Source organism: Syngnathoides biaculeatus, chromosome 23 (genome assembly GCF_019802595.1).
Source record: "Syngnathoides biaculeatus isolate LvHL_M chromosome 23, ASM1980259v1, whole genome shotgun sequence".
Lineage (NCBI taxonomy): Eukaryota > Metazoa > Chordata > Actinopteri > Syngnathiformes > Syngnathidae > Syngnathoides > Syngnathoides biaculeatus.
Window position 1 is genome coordinate 2,053,202 of NC_084662.1, and position 12,379 is coordinate 2,065,580.

The window sequence follows — 12,379 nt, forward strand, 5'->3', positions numbered from 1 at the left end:
TACACAACACTTTTCTAAACATTAAAAAATTATATAAAGCAAAAGAAAAAAAATTCCACATTACTCTGGTGCCTAATCATATTTTTTTCATTGGATTGAAACAATCAACATGAATTAATTAATGTCTTCTCCTGATGGCAGTGAGATGTGATGAGCGTTTTCCATCACAAAAACTTCAGGATTTGGCACAATGCATGGCGGTCAGAAAAAGTACACTATGTTGTGGATATGTGCGTGCATGCTTATTCTATCTTCCCATGTGATTGATCTATTTTTGGTAACACGCTGCCTCAGAGAAATGAGTTAATCACAAACCAGGCTGATGACCTGCTTCATGCAGATTTTATTAAAAAAAAAAAGTAACGGAGGAGGCTCGAACATCTGTTAAGCCCTTATAATTTCAGCAAAATACATTTTTTTCAGTGTTGTATCGACATGAAACCAATAAAAAGTTTTTTTTTTCACTTTTTAACATTAAGTAGCTTGAAAAAAAAAAGACACCTATTTGTATGAGCTACAGTACAATTTTTTTTTTGTAATGCATTTCATCTCTAGTCAGCATACATACTTTGAAGATGATGCTCTATGAATTTCCATCCAAGCTTCCGCTGGATCCTTTTCTTTAATGTCTACTATACTAACATTGGCTTTAACTGCCAACGCACTATTTCTTCAGTTAAGGATGCTTAATCGCAGGAGTTGATTCACACTCACAAAAAGTTACAGCAGTACACAACTAGATACAAGCCTGAACCTATCTAAGAAATGTGCCTGGAGGAGGCCAGTCCTAAATTACATAAATAATAGGTAATTTTTTTCTGAAAAAAAAACATGTGTAAATATTTTATTCCACATAGTAATGTACTACAAAGACTTCTCAATTCATTTTTCCTGTTAATGAAATGCAGAACGTTTCAGCGAAATATTAGGGCAGCCTTTATTTAAAAAAAAAAAAAAAACAGTTAAACCTGTTAATAATTTTCTCAGCAGTTTCTGAGCTTCTGTGTACAACCGGAGTCACCTCAAAACAGTGATGCCAGTAAGATATGATAAAGTAACACATAACTCCAAAAATGTCTGGTGAGATCGGATGTAATCTAACCCTTTCCTGTTTTTATTACACTATTCAAATTAGACTCATTTTGATTTATTTGCCAAAAGTTGCTTTTATTGATCTTGAGAAGCAGACCTAAATATTCTCTGAATATTAAAATATGCAATTTTTACTTTGTAAATTATATTTATCATTAATAAACTGCTTGGGAACATGAGGCAGGTCAATAATGAAGACACTTGATTTAGTCACAGTTCATGCCATACCTGTAAGTGTAGACTAATTTTCAGCCTTTGTTTTACTAATGTTTAATAAAACGGACAAAACACTATATTCTTAACTATCAAAGACAAAAATGCACACAACTAACTACAATATGAGAAAAAGGACCAAATATTTATCAAAGAAAATGTCTGGGCCAATGAGGTCACATGACGTGTTGCACATTTGGCAAACATACAAAACTCACGTGTGACCAACCAGCTAGCGGCGCGAACACAATGGATGGTGATGAGGGATTGGCATACTTAAACTGGAAATACAGTCATTATTTTGTGTTTTTCTGAAGCGTACAATACTAAGGTTCATTGTGCACTATCTATCTATCTATATATATATTAAAAAAAGGTCTGGTCTGAAGCCACAGTAGAAAGTAGAGGATGAGATGGTGTATAAAATTCCACCTTGGCACAGCCTGATCGAGGATGAAAGTACAGACAATGCAGTGCATAAATAGCTAATTCTGTATTTTAAATATAGGAGGCAACATAACAACCTTAAAACTGTTTGGGAGCATCATTCAGCTTTCAGCATGCATTGCTAAAGATATTCTGCAAGCATTCATCCATCCATCCATCCATCTATCCATTTTCTTCAAGGACACATCTGGCTACAGAGCAGAGCCCCACTGAGGACATGAAGAAATTATGCAGTCACGACTAAAATATAATAAAAATAAGACATACTTCAATCCCCCTTTCGGACTCAAAAGAGTTTGACACGTGAAATGAACAAAATTACAGAAAGTTGCCAGCGTCGTCATCGTCAGGAGTGGGTGGTGCATCGGGCATGGGGCCTTTTCCTCTGGGATGAGTCGAGCTGGGTCACAGTTGGCTTCCTTGTCGAATGATGTCATCAAAGGGTGCCAGCCGGCACTGGGGAAGATGTGGTTATCCGGTTGTCGTCAGGTGGAGGGATTGTTGAGATGTGGAGTCACGTGTGCCCCTTTCCTGCAGGACGTACTGCAGTGGCCATCTGGTCCGTGACCTGCAAGGGACCTGCACACCTAGGTTCAGACCATTTCTGTTTACTTATTTTTAACCACACAGATTCACAAGTATAAATTTCGAGGGGAGCGTCTGGTTGCTTGCTGTTTCATATTTGCAGGGATGTGGGTCTGGCCATTCAAAAAAACGGAAACTACTATGACTAGCAAATACCGGTAACCATGAAAGGATGCCACCAGGCGTGGAGTCGTCACAGTGTTTCATTCACACCTACATGGCATGTTCCATGGGCTTTAGAAATTGAATTTTTCAATTGTGTCTGAGATGGAATGCACTTACCCTCTTTTTGCCATATGCCATCCTCATCTTTGACACCCCCTTTCGACTTCCACACACTCTTTTCTTCTTCACTCACTTTTTCCTACCACAGCTTAACTGTTTCTACTGTCACCTCCTGTTAATTGTCACATTCAGATTCACTTACAGTTAGCAGAAGTGTTGGTCGGTACCCCGCAACCTATTTTGCTGCTCGATCTGCTGATTCATTTCCTGCTGATACAAAATCATTAGTTCGAGAGTGACCTTTGCATTTAAGTACTGCGACCGCTGTCTGGAGCATTAAAGCCTCTCGAAATACGAGAATGTTGTCCTGATGTTTAATGGGTGTACCGGTTGCAGTATGGAAATCGTTTCACTGACATTCTTTTAATGTAACATGAACTGTCATGTGTACATACGCCAAATCTGTGTAAATGTTAACTGATTGATTTTTTGACACCTAGAGAGCTGCTGTTAATGCCAAAATTTCTGCTCTTCTTTCTGCCCTGGACCATGATGTTTGCAGATGATATTGTGATCTGCTGTCAAAGCAGAGATCGTGTGGAAGTGTTTAATAGGTGGAGCTGCACTGGAAAATAGAGGAATGAATGATGATTAGCCATAGTAAGACAGAATATATATATGCCTGATTGGATTGCTGGAGGGGGACGATTGAAGCTGCAGTGAGAAGAGATACAGTGAAGAAAATAAGTATTTGCACCCCCTGCCATATTGCGAGTTCTCCCATTTCGATGGAGCGGTCTGAAATTTTCATCGTATATGGATGTCCACTGTGAGAGAGATAATCTAAAAAGAAAAATCCAGAAATCACAATGTATGTTTTTTAACTATTTATTTGTGTGATACAGCTGCAAATAAGTATTTGAACACCTGTCTATCAGCTAGAATTCTGACTCTCAAAGACCTGTTGGCCCACCTCTAAAAGTCCACCTACACTCCATGTATTATCCTGAATCAGATGCACCTGTGTGAGGTCGTTAGCTGCATATTGCCCCTAGGGTTGAATCTGAGTGCAACTGTTGTCTGTCTCTATGTACCCTGCCTCCTGCCTGATGACAGCTGTGATAAGCTCCGGCACTTCCGTGACCCTTGTCAGGATAAGCGGTTCAGAAAATGGATGGATGGATGAATGGATGTCATGTTTGAGACTACAGCAGAATGGCAATTGTGAGACACTCACAAGCGCTGGCTTTAAGGAGTGATATAAAAAAGAATCTGAAGTTTTGCAACTACATTTCAAATTGACTCAAATTGTAATCATGGAGATTTCCAAAAGAAATCTTAGTTTAATTTCAAATTTTCTCACATTAATGTAATGGATTACAATTATATAAATTGTGTAATTAATCCTATTACACATCATCAGTCAGTCCCAAACAATGGAAACAGCTAATAATTTCCCTATTTTTTCACAGCGATAACTATAGCAAAAGTCAGGCTGTCTTTGTGTAAGGAATACGATATAGTTTTGTTATTCATTTTTTCAAGTTAAATAATTGGAGAGCAAAATCATGATTATTATGTACAGTACAGTACATCCAGAATGTAGTCTGGGAGCAGGATACAATATCGGGTTTTTTTGTGTCCAAATCTTATCTTCATCACTGATCAGAATGAAGGAAATAAGAGTGTCCAAATATTTATTTGAGTGTTTTATTTAACATCCATCAGCCAAAATAGACAGGCCCTAGTTCACGTTTTAGATTAACAGCTTGAAGGCCATTTGTTGTGGAGCATTTGTGTGAATTCCTAGGTAATGAAACAGAGCCTAACCTCCAGCCCATGTGGCCTTGCCTGAGCTGTCCATTTCACAACAGCCTGTCTCTCCAAACCTTGTCCTGTCCATGAACCATCAAGGACCATTATACCTTCCTTCTTTCATAACACTAGCACAAATTATGTAAACCAACCTAAATGCGCACTTTTAATAACAATATCACAAGATATTATTGTAATAAACAGTGGAAATACCAAGAGTTTTTTTGTAGTTTATGCATTGCAAATACAGAATTTCTCTGCAAATCACTACTCAAAACGCTGCCGTTACAATGGTCACCGTTTTTGGAGCCGCTTTCTTTCTTTTTTTTTTTTTAATATAAGATGTATAATGTCTTCAGATATAAATAGAAATGTAGTATTTTTTTCATCAGGATCTTTCAAATGGAGGTCCAAAGTAATTTATCAAAGAAAATAAATGTGCAATAGAAAAATAAAGACAGACAGATAGACAGACAGACAGACAGATAGAGTAAAAAAACAGCATGTGCAGCAATATTGGCACGCTTCTAAATTTTGTTGCACACCTTATGAGCTTTTTGCACCTCTCAGGTGGTATTTTCTACCACCATTCCTTTACATTTTGTTCAACCACATGAACACATGCAAGGTTCTTTTTCCCAATGGCAGATTTCAGCTCCCCCATCAATCCATCCATCCATCTATCCATCCACGGCACCGCGTTGGGCAGCTGCCTTCAGTATGTGCTCCCAAGTATTGCTTACGTTTCCGTGTTTTTTTTTGTAGTCTCTGGACTGAACTACACAAGATCTTCTTCTTTTCCTTTCGGCTTGTCCCGTTAGGGGTCGCCACAGCGTGTCATCTTTTGCCATCTCAGCCTATCTCCTGCGTCTTCCTCTCTAACCCAACTGCCCTCATGTCTTCCCTCACCACATCCATAAACCTTCTCTTTGGTCTTCCTCTCGCCCTTTTGCCTGGCAGCTCCATCCTTAGCACCTTACCACCAATATACTCACTCTCTCGCCTCTGAACATGTCCAAACCATCGAAGTCTGCTCTCTCAAACCTTGTCAGCAAAACATCCAACTTTGGCTGTCCCTCTCATGAGCTCATTTCAAATCCTATCCAACCTCCTCACTCCGAGCGAGAACCTCAACATCTTCATTTCTGCCACCTCCAGTTCAGCTTCCTGTTGTTTCTTCAGTGCCACCGTCTCTAATCCGTACATCATGGCCGGCCTCACCACTGTTTTGTAAACTTTGCCCTTCATCCTAGCAGACACTCTTCTGTCACATAACACACCAGACACCTTTCGCCAGCTGTTCCAACCTGCTTGGACCCGTTTCTTCACTTCCTGACCACACTCTCCATTGCTCTGTATTGTTGACCCCAAGTATTTGAAGTCGTCCACCCTCGCTATCTCTTCTCCCTGTAGCCTCACTCTTCCCCCTCTACTTTTCTCATTCACGCACATATATTCTGTTTTACTTCGGCTAATCTTCATTCCTCTCCTTTCCAGTGCATGTCTCCATCTTTCTAATTGTTCCTCTGCATGCCCCTGCTTTCATTGCATATCACAATATCATCTGCGAACATCATGGTCCAAGGGGATTCCAGTCTAACCTCATCTGTCAGCCTATCCATTATCACTGCAAACAGGAAGGGGCTCAGAGCTGATCCCTGGTGCAGTCCCACCTCCACCTTAAATTCCTCTGTCACACCTAAGGCACACCTCACCATTGTTCTGCTGTCATCATACATGTCCTGTACTATTTTAACATACTTCTCTGCCACACCAGACTTACGCATGCAGTACCACAGTTCCTCTCTTGCTACTCTGTCATAGGCTTTCTCTAGATCCACAAAGACACAATGTAGCTCCTTCTGACCTTCTCTGTACTTTTCCACGAGCATCCTCAAGGCAAATAATGCATCTGTGGTACTCTTTCTAGGCATGAAACCATACTGTTGCTCGCAGATACTTACTTCTGTCCTGAGTCTAGCCTCCACTACTCTTTCCCATAACTTCATTGTGTGGCTCATCAACTTTATTCCTCTATAGTTCCCACAGCTCTGAACATCCCCTTTGTTCTTAAAAATGGGAACTAGAACACTTTTCCTCCATTCTTCAGGCATCTTTTCGCCCGCTAGTATTCTGTTGAATAAGTTGGTCAAAAACTCCACAGCCATCTCTCCAAATTGCTTCCATACCTCTACCGGTATGTCATCAGGACCAACTGCCTTTCCATTTTTCATCCTTTGTAGTGCCTTTCTGACTTCCCCCTTAGTAATCATTTCCACTTCCTGGTCCATCACTCTTGCCTCTTCAACTCTTCCTTCTCTCTCATTTTCTTCATTCATCAACTTCTCAAAGTAATCTTTCCATCTATTTAGCACACTACCGGCACCAGTCAACACATTTCCATCTCTATCCTTAATCACCCTAACCTTCTGCACATCCTTCCCATCTCTATCCGTCTGGCCAACCTGTAGAGATCCTTTTCTCCTTCTTTCGTGTCCAACCTGGTGTACATGTCTTCATATGCCTCTTGTTTAGCCTTTGCTACCTCTACCTTTGCCCGACGTCGCATCTCGATGTACTCCTTTCGCCTCTCCTCAGTCCTCTCAGTATCACACTTCTTCTTCGCTAATCTCTTTCCTTGTATGACTCCCTGTATTATGGGGTTGCACCACCAAATCTCCTTCTCCCCTTTCCTACCAAAAGACACACCAAATACTCTCCTGCCTGTCTCTCTGATTACCTTGGCTGTCGTAGTCCAGTCTTCCGGGAGCTTCTGCTGTTCATCGAGAGCCTGTCTCACCTGTTTCCGAAAGGCCGCACAACATTCTTCCTTTCTCAGCTTCCACCACATGGTTCTCTGCTCTACCTTTGTCTTCTTAATCTTCCTACCCACCACCAGAGTCATCCTACACACTACCATCCTATGCTGTCGAGCTACACTCTCCCCTACCACTACTTTACAGTCAGTAACCTTCTTCAGATTACATCGTCTGCACAAAATATAATCGACCTGCATGCTTCTACCTCCGCTCTTGTAGGTCACTATATGTTCCTCCCTCTTCTCGAAGTAAGTGTTCACTACAGCCATCTCCATCCTTTTTGCAAAGTCCACCACCATCTGTCCCTCAAAGTTCCTTTCCTGGATGCCATACTTACCCATCACTTCTTCATCGCCCCTGTTTCCTTTTCCAATATGTCCATTACAATCTGCACCAATCACAACTCTCTCCCTGTCTGGGATGCTCAGAACTACTTCATCTAGTTCCTTCCAGAATTTCTCTTTCAACTCTAGGTCACATCCTACCTGTGGGGCATAGCCGCTAACCACATTATACATAACACCATCAATTTCAAATTTTACTCTCATCACTCGATCTGATACTATTTTCACCTCCAAGACATTCTTAGCCAGCTCTTCCTTTAAAATAACCCCTACTCCATTTCTCTTCCCATCTACTCCGTGGTAGAATAATTTAAACCCTGCTCCTAAACTTCTAGCCTTACTACCTTTCCACCTGCTCTCTTGGATGCACAGAATATCAACCTTTCTTCTAATCATCATGTCAACCAACTCCTGAGCTTTACCTGTCATAGTCCCAACATTCAAAGTCCCTACACTCAGTTGTAGGCTCTGTGCATTCCTCTTTTTCTTCTGACGATGGAGCCGGTTTCCTCCTCTTCTTTTTCTTCGACCCACAGTCGCTAAATTTCCACCGACGCCGTGCAGGTTAGCAGTGCCGCGGGCGGGCGTGTTAACCCGGGCCACGACCGATTCGGTATGGGATTCTTTAGATGAACGCTCATATTTGTTTGGCACAGTTTTTACGCCGGATGCCCTTCCTGACGCAACTCTCTGCATTTATCCGGGCTTGGGACCGGCCTACAGATTGCACTGGTTTGTGCCCCCCATTGGGCTGCATTTCAAGTACACAAGATATGACTTTGTAACCATCAATCTTTCCTGGACCTTTTTTCGACAACTCTGGCCAATTCCCTGAGTCTTTGCCCCTAGTTACTCATCGGGAGACTCAATGGGGGGTGGAGGCAAAGACCCCGTAGGGGGACACGAGACGGAATCCAATTGAAACCCAGCAGGAGAGGACACAGATTGACCCACACTTCCCGACAAAATGGATGAACTTCATCTTCTGATAAAGACCTGGAAAGACTTTGGATATTCTGGCGCACTGTGCTTCATGGAGACTTGGCTTTGTGGATGTGTTCCTGACGGAGCCATAACACCATCTGACTTTCATCGTCACCAGGCAGATCGCAACACGTAACTGGCAGGGATATGCTAATATATCAGTGAGAAATGCTGCACGGACATCACACAACTCAGCAGACACTGCAGCCCACTTTTAGAGTCACTGTTCTTGAACTGTAACCCATCTTATTCACCACATGAGTTCACCTCTTTCATCCTTGTCAATGTCTATATTCTGTCCCAAGGTAGGATGAACGAAGCACTACTCACATTCGCCGAACAAGTAAACAAGATTGAGAAAAAACACCCAGACTCACCCTTCATTACCCTTGGAGGATCACTACTACACCACAATTAAAAAACAAAAAATGTGTTTTGTGCAATTTCCCATGCTACCCTAGGCTAACCACTGCTTAATCGACTTAATAGCTATATACAGGCAAGTACTTAAATGCTTGAAGCTTTTGGCAAAATCTGTGAAAAAGTGGACCAATGAGGCAAAGTTAGAACTTCAAAGCTGTTTCAACTGCACAGACTGGAGTGCCTTTGAAAATTCAGCGGACAGCCGAGATGACTACACTGATAGTGTCACAGCATATGTTAGTTTCTGTGAGCAGCGTGTGCCAACAAAAACATTTCGCACATTCAATAGCAACAAGCCGTGGTTTACACCCAGAGTTAAGCTCCTCCTCCAGGCTGAAGAGAATACATATCATAGCGGGGATAGGCCCCTGTACAATTGCACGAGACACCAGCTGACTAAAGAATTAACATTGCAGAGAGTGATTATGCAGCAGAGATGGAAAAAAATGTTTGGTGCTAACAACTCCAAATCAATCTGGCACGGGTTACCATTGCTAACTAATTACAACCAACGACCCCTCCCGTCCCAGATTTGAAAAGGACATGTTGAGTCACACCCACCAAGTCGCATCACCGACCACTTCAACAACTCCGACTCCTCCGTTGACAATCCATCAACAGGACATGAGGTGGATCTTCAAATGCAGACCAACTTGCTCCAGTCTTCTCAAGGACCTTCAACAGGTATATGAAGGGTGTGAAGTACCAACCTGCTTCAAAGGCTCCACCATCATCCCGATCCCCAAGAAACCGACTATCTTGGGTTGAATTGAATACAGGCGTGTGGCCTTGACATTTGTGGTGATGAAGTCCCTTGAACGCCTTTTGTTGTTGTTGCAAAAATGTTGGCTAAATTAAAAATTTACATCATTTTGCCAGAATATCAAATGTGGAATATTGTCAGTTACCGTGAAAAAGTAATTTAATTTACTGACTACTTGCGCTTAAAGGTCGCTAACAAAGTAAGAAGGTTATAAAATGACAGAAAACTATGGAATAATGTATGAAAAGAGAATATTTTATCAGGAAAATGAAAAACAAAAATTGCACTTCACTAAGAGGAAAAATTAAAATGCTAATGCTTAATTTCAAATGTCATTGTCACAGAATGTTCGTTGTGGTGGGGTGGAAGCAAAAATGCACAGACACCCAAGTGACGGCCAAGGAAGGCAGGCGCAGAAGCGAAATTGGGAAGTATTTACTGAATTGTATTACAAACAAAGGAAAATAAAGGTACAGAGTAGAAGCATAAATAATATATCGTACTGTAATTAATCAAATACAAAAAACACCACAGGCCCTAAAGGAATAATGACAACCCCCACCCACACCACTGGATCAAACCGGGGCCTTGAGCTGCTTTGGAGGCAATATGGGGTCCCCAAACATCCACTGCGGGGCTACCAGGGTCTTCAACTATGCGGAGCCAGAACTACACCTGCATCAGCCTGATAAGCCTGCCGCCATACGGTTGAGGAACACCAGAAACAAAGGGTGACACAGGAAAACAAGCCAAAACAAAATTAAGAAAAGTAAATTAGAAAGAGTTATTTTGAGACCAAATGATCAATAAAATACACACTGTGACAATCACTGAATCTGTTCCTGTTTGATTTGCATTTTGTTCTCACAGTGGACACAATGTGAACCAGAACATGTGAACTAGAACAGAACTGTTATTTTTCTGGGTAAAGGCAAATCCCAGGTGATTATACGGTGATGTAGTTTCATGAAGCACAGTTATAATGACCGCCTAAAAGCCATGACGACTTCAAAGTGGCTTGTAATGAAGACCTCCCTGCTCTAGAGTATGGGTCAGGGCACCACTCCTGGCCACTCTTTCTTTAGAGTAAGCCCCCATGCACCCCAATCAAATAGCTCCAGAACTCGTAACGGCTGATAAATACAATGGGTTCGCCTGTTATTTTAGTGGAAAAATATAATCCATTACATAAAATATAAGCACAAATCAGCAAAATGATTAAATGATATGACATCGGAAGCCACCAGGTGAAAACGCAATTACTGTGTTAGAATGTCATGGCTTACCAAAAAAAACTGGAGAGAAAATGTTCAGCATTTCACACCATCAATGAGCTGTCTTGACTCAATACCATCTGATTTTTCAAAATTGTTGTGAAGTCAGTGCTAGCTGATCTGCAGCAAATAATTAATTGCTCATTTCAGTCTGATGGGTTTCTGGAAGCCCTTAAAGTTGGTGCTGTTAAGCCTCTCCTAAAAAACAGGGCACTGGATGCTTCTATGTTAGCAAGCTATAGACCCATCTTGAATCTCCATTTCATCTCCAAGATTGTAGAGAAAGTTATTTTTTAATCAGCCCAGTAATTTCTCGAATTTAAATTGACTTTTTGACAAATTTATATCAGGTGTCTGAATACATCACAGTACAGAATCTGCTCTTATCAAAGTGCTAAATGATACAAGGTTGAATACTGACTCAGGAAAGGTGTCAATTTTGGTCTTGTTGGATCTCAGTGTGGCTTTTTATATGGTAGATCAGGAGTCGGAAACCTTTGATGACCAAAGTACTTCTTACCATTAATGCGAGTTCTGGTGCTGCATGGTTTTGCTGATGACTTTGTAGTTTGTATCATAACATCATTAGATGAAACTTCATGCAGCCGTTGAGACTTCCAGTCGAAATTCGTGAACGTAGGTTGGTCTTAATATTTTTTTTTAATGTGAGAGACTTCTCATATGTATAGGTAGAACCAAAAATTGTCAGTACAGCAATACCCACATGCCACAGTGTGTGGACCTATGCTGTCACTGAAGGGTCAGTTTATAGACTTCTCCTGTTCAACCTGTTTATGCTACCCTTGGCTAAAACGTTACAGAACTTTAGTATTGACTAAAACAGCTATCTAGAGGACAATTATATTTAGCAGTGTCACCAGATGACTATAGATCAATTGAGGTGTTGTGTCGAAAGCAGATAAATGGATGAGCCAAAATGTTCTTAAACTAAACCACAACAAAACTGAGATAATTATTTTTTGTTACATATAAAAGAGGATTTCTGTTGTTGAGGAGGCCTTCATCCTGTGTGTCCAGATGGATTGGAGAATGAAGATGGATGAAACCAGACAACACCAAAGACTTGAGTTGATTATTAATCGGATGTATGTTTTGAGACCGGCAATGGTTGTGATGAGCAATTAACTTAAAACATGCTCTGTCAAATAACTAATGTTTTGGCACTGGTTATCGTGTGAACTTTGATCTTGAAGGTCTTTACAAACACTGTAACCAGAGGTGATTAATGCTCTGCTGAAGTGAGGAATCAAGAAAGAAGCCACATCTGAAACTCAAGAGCAAGTATTGTCCCATTATTTTTAGATAGAGCAATAGTATTTCTCGTATATAGCAAGATCATAAAAATAACCAAAGACAAAAATTGTAATGCTCAGT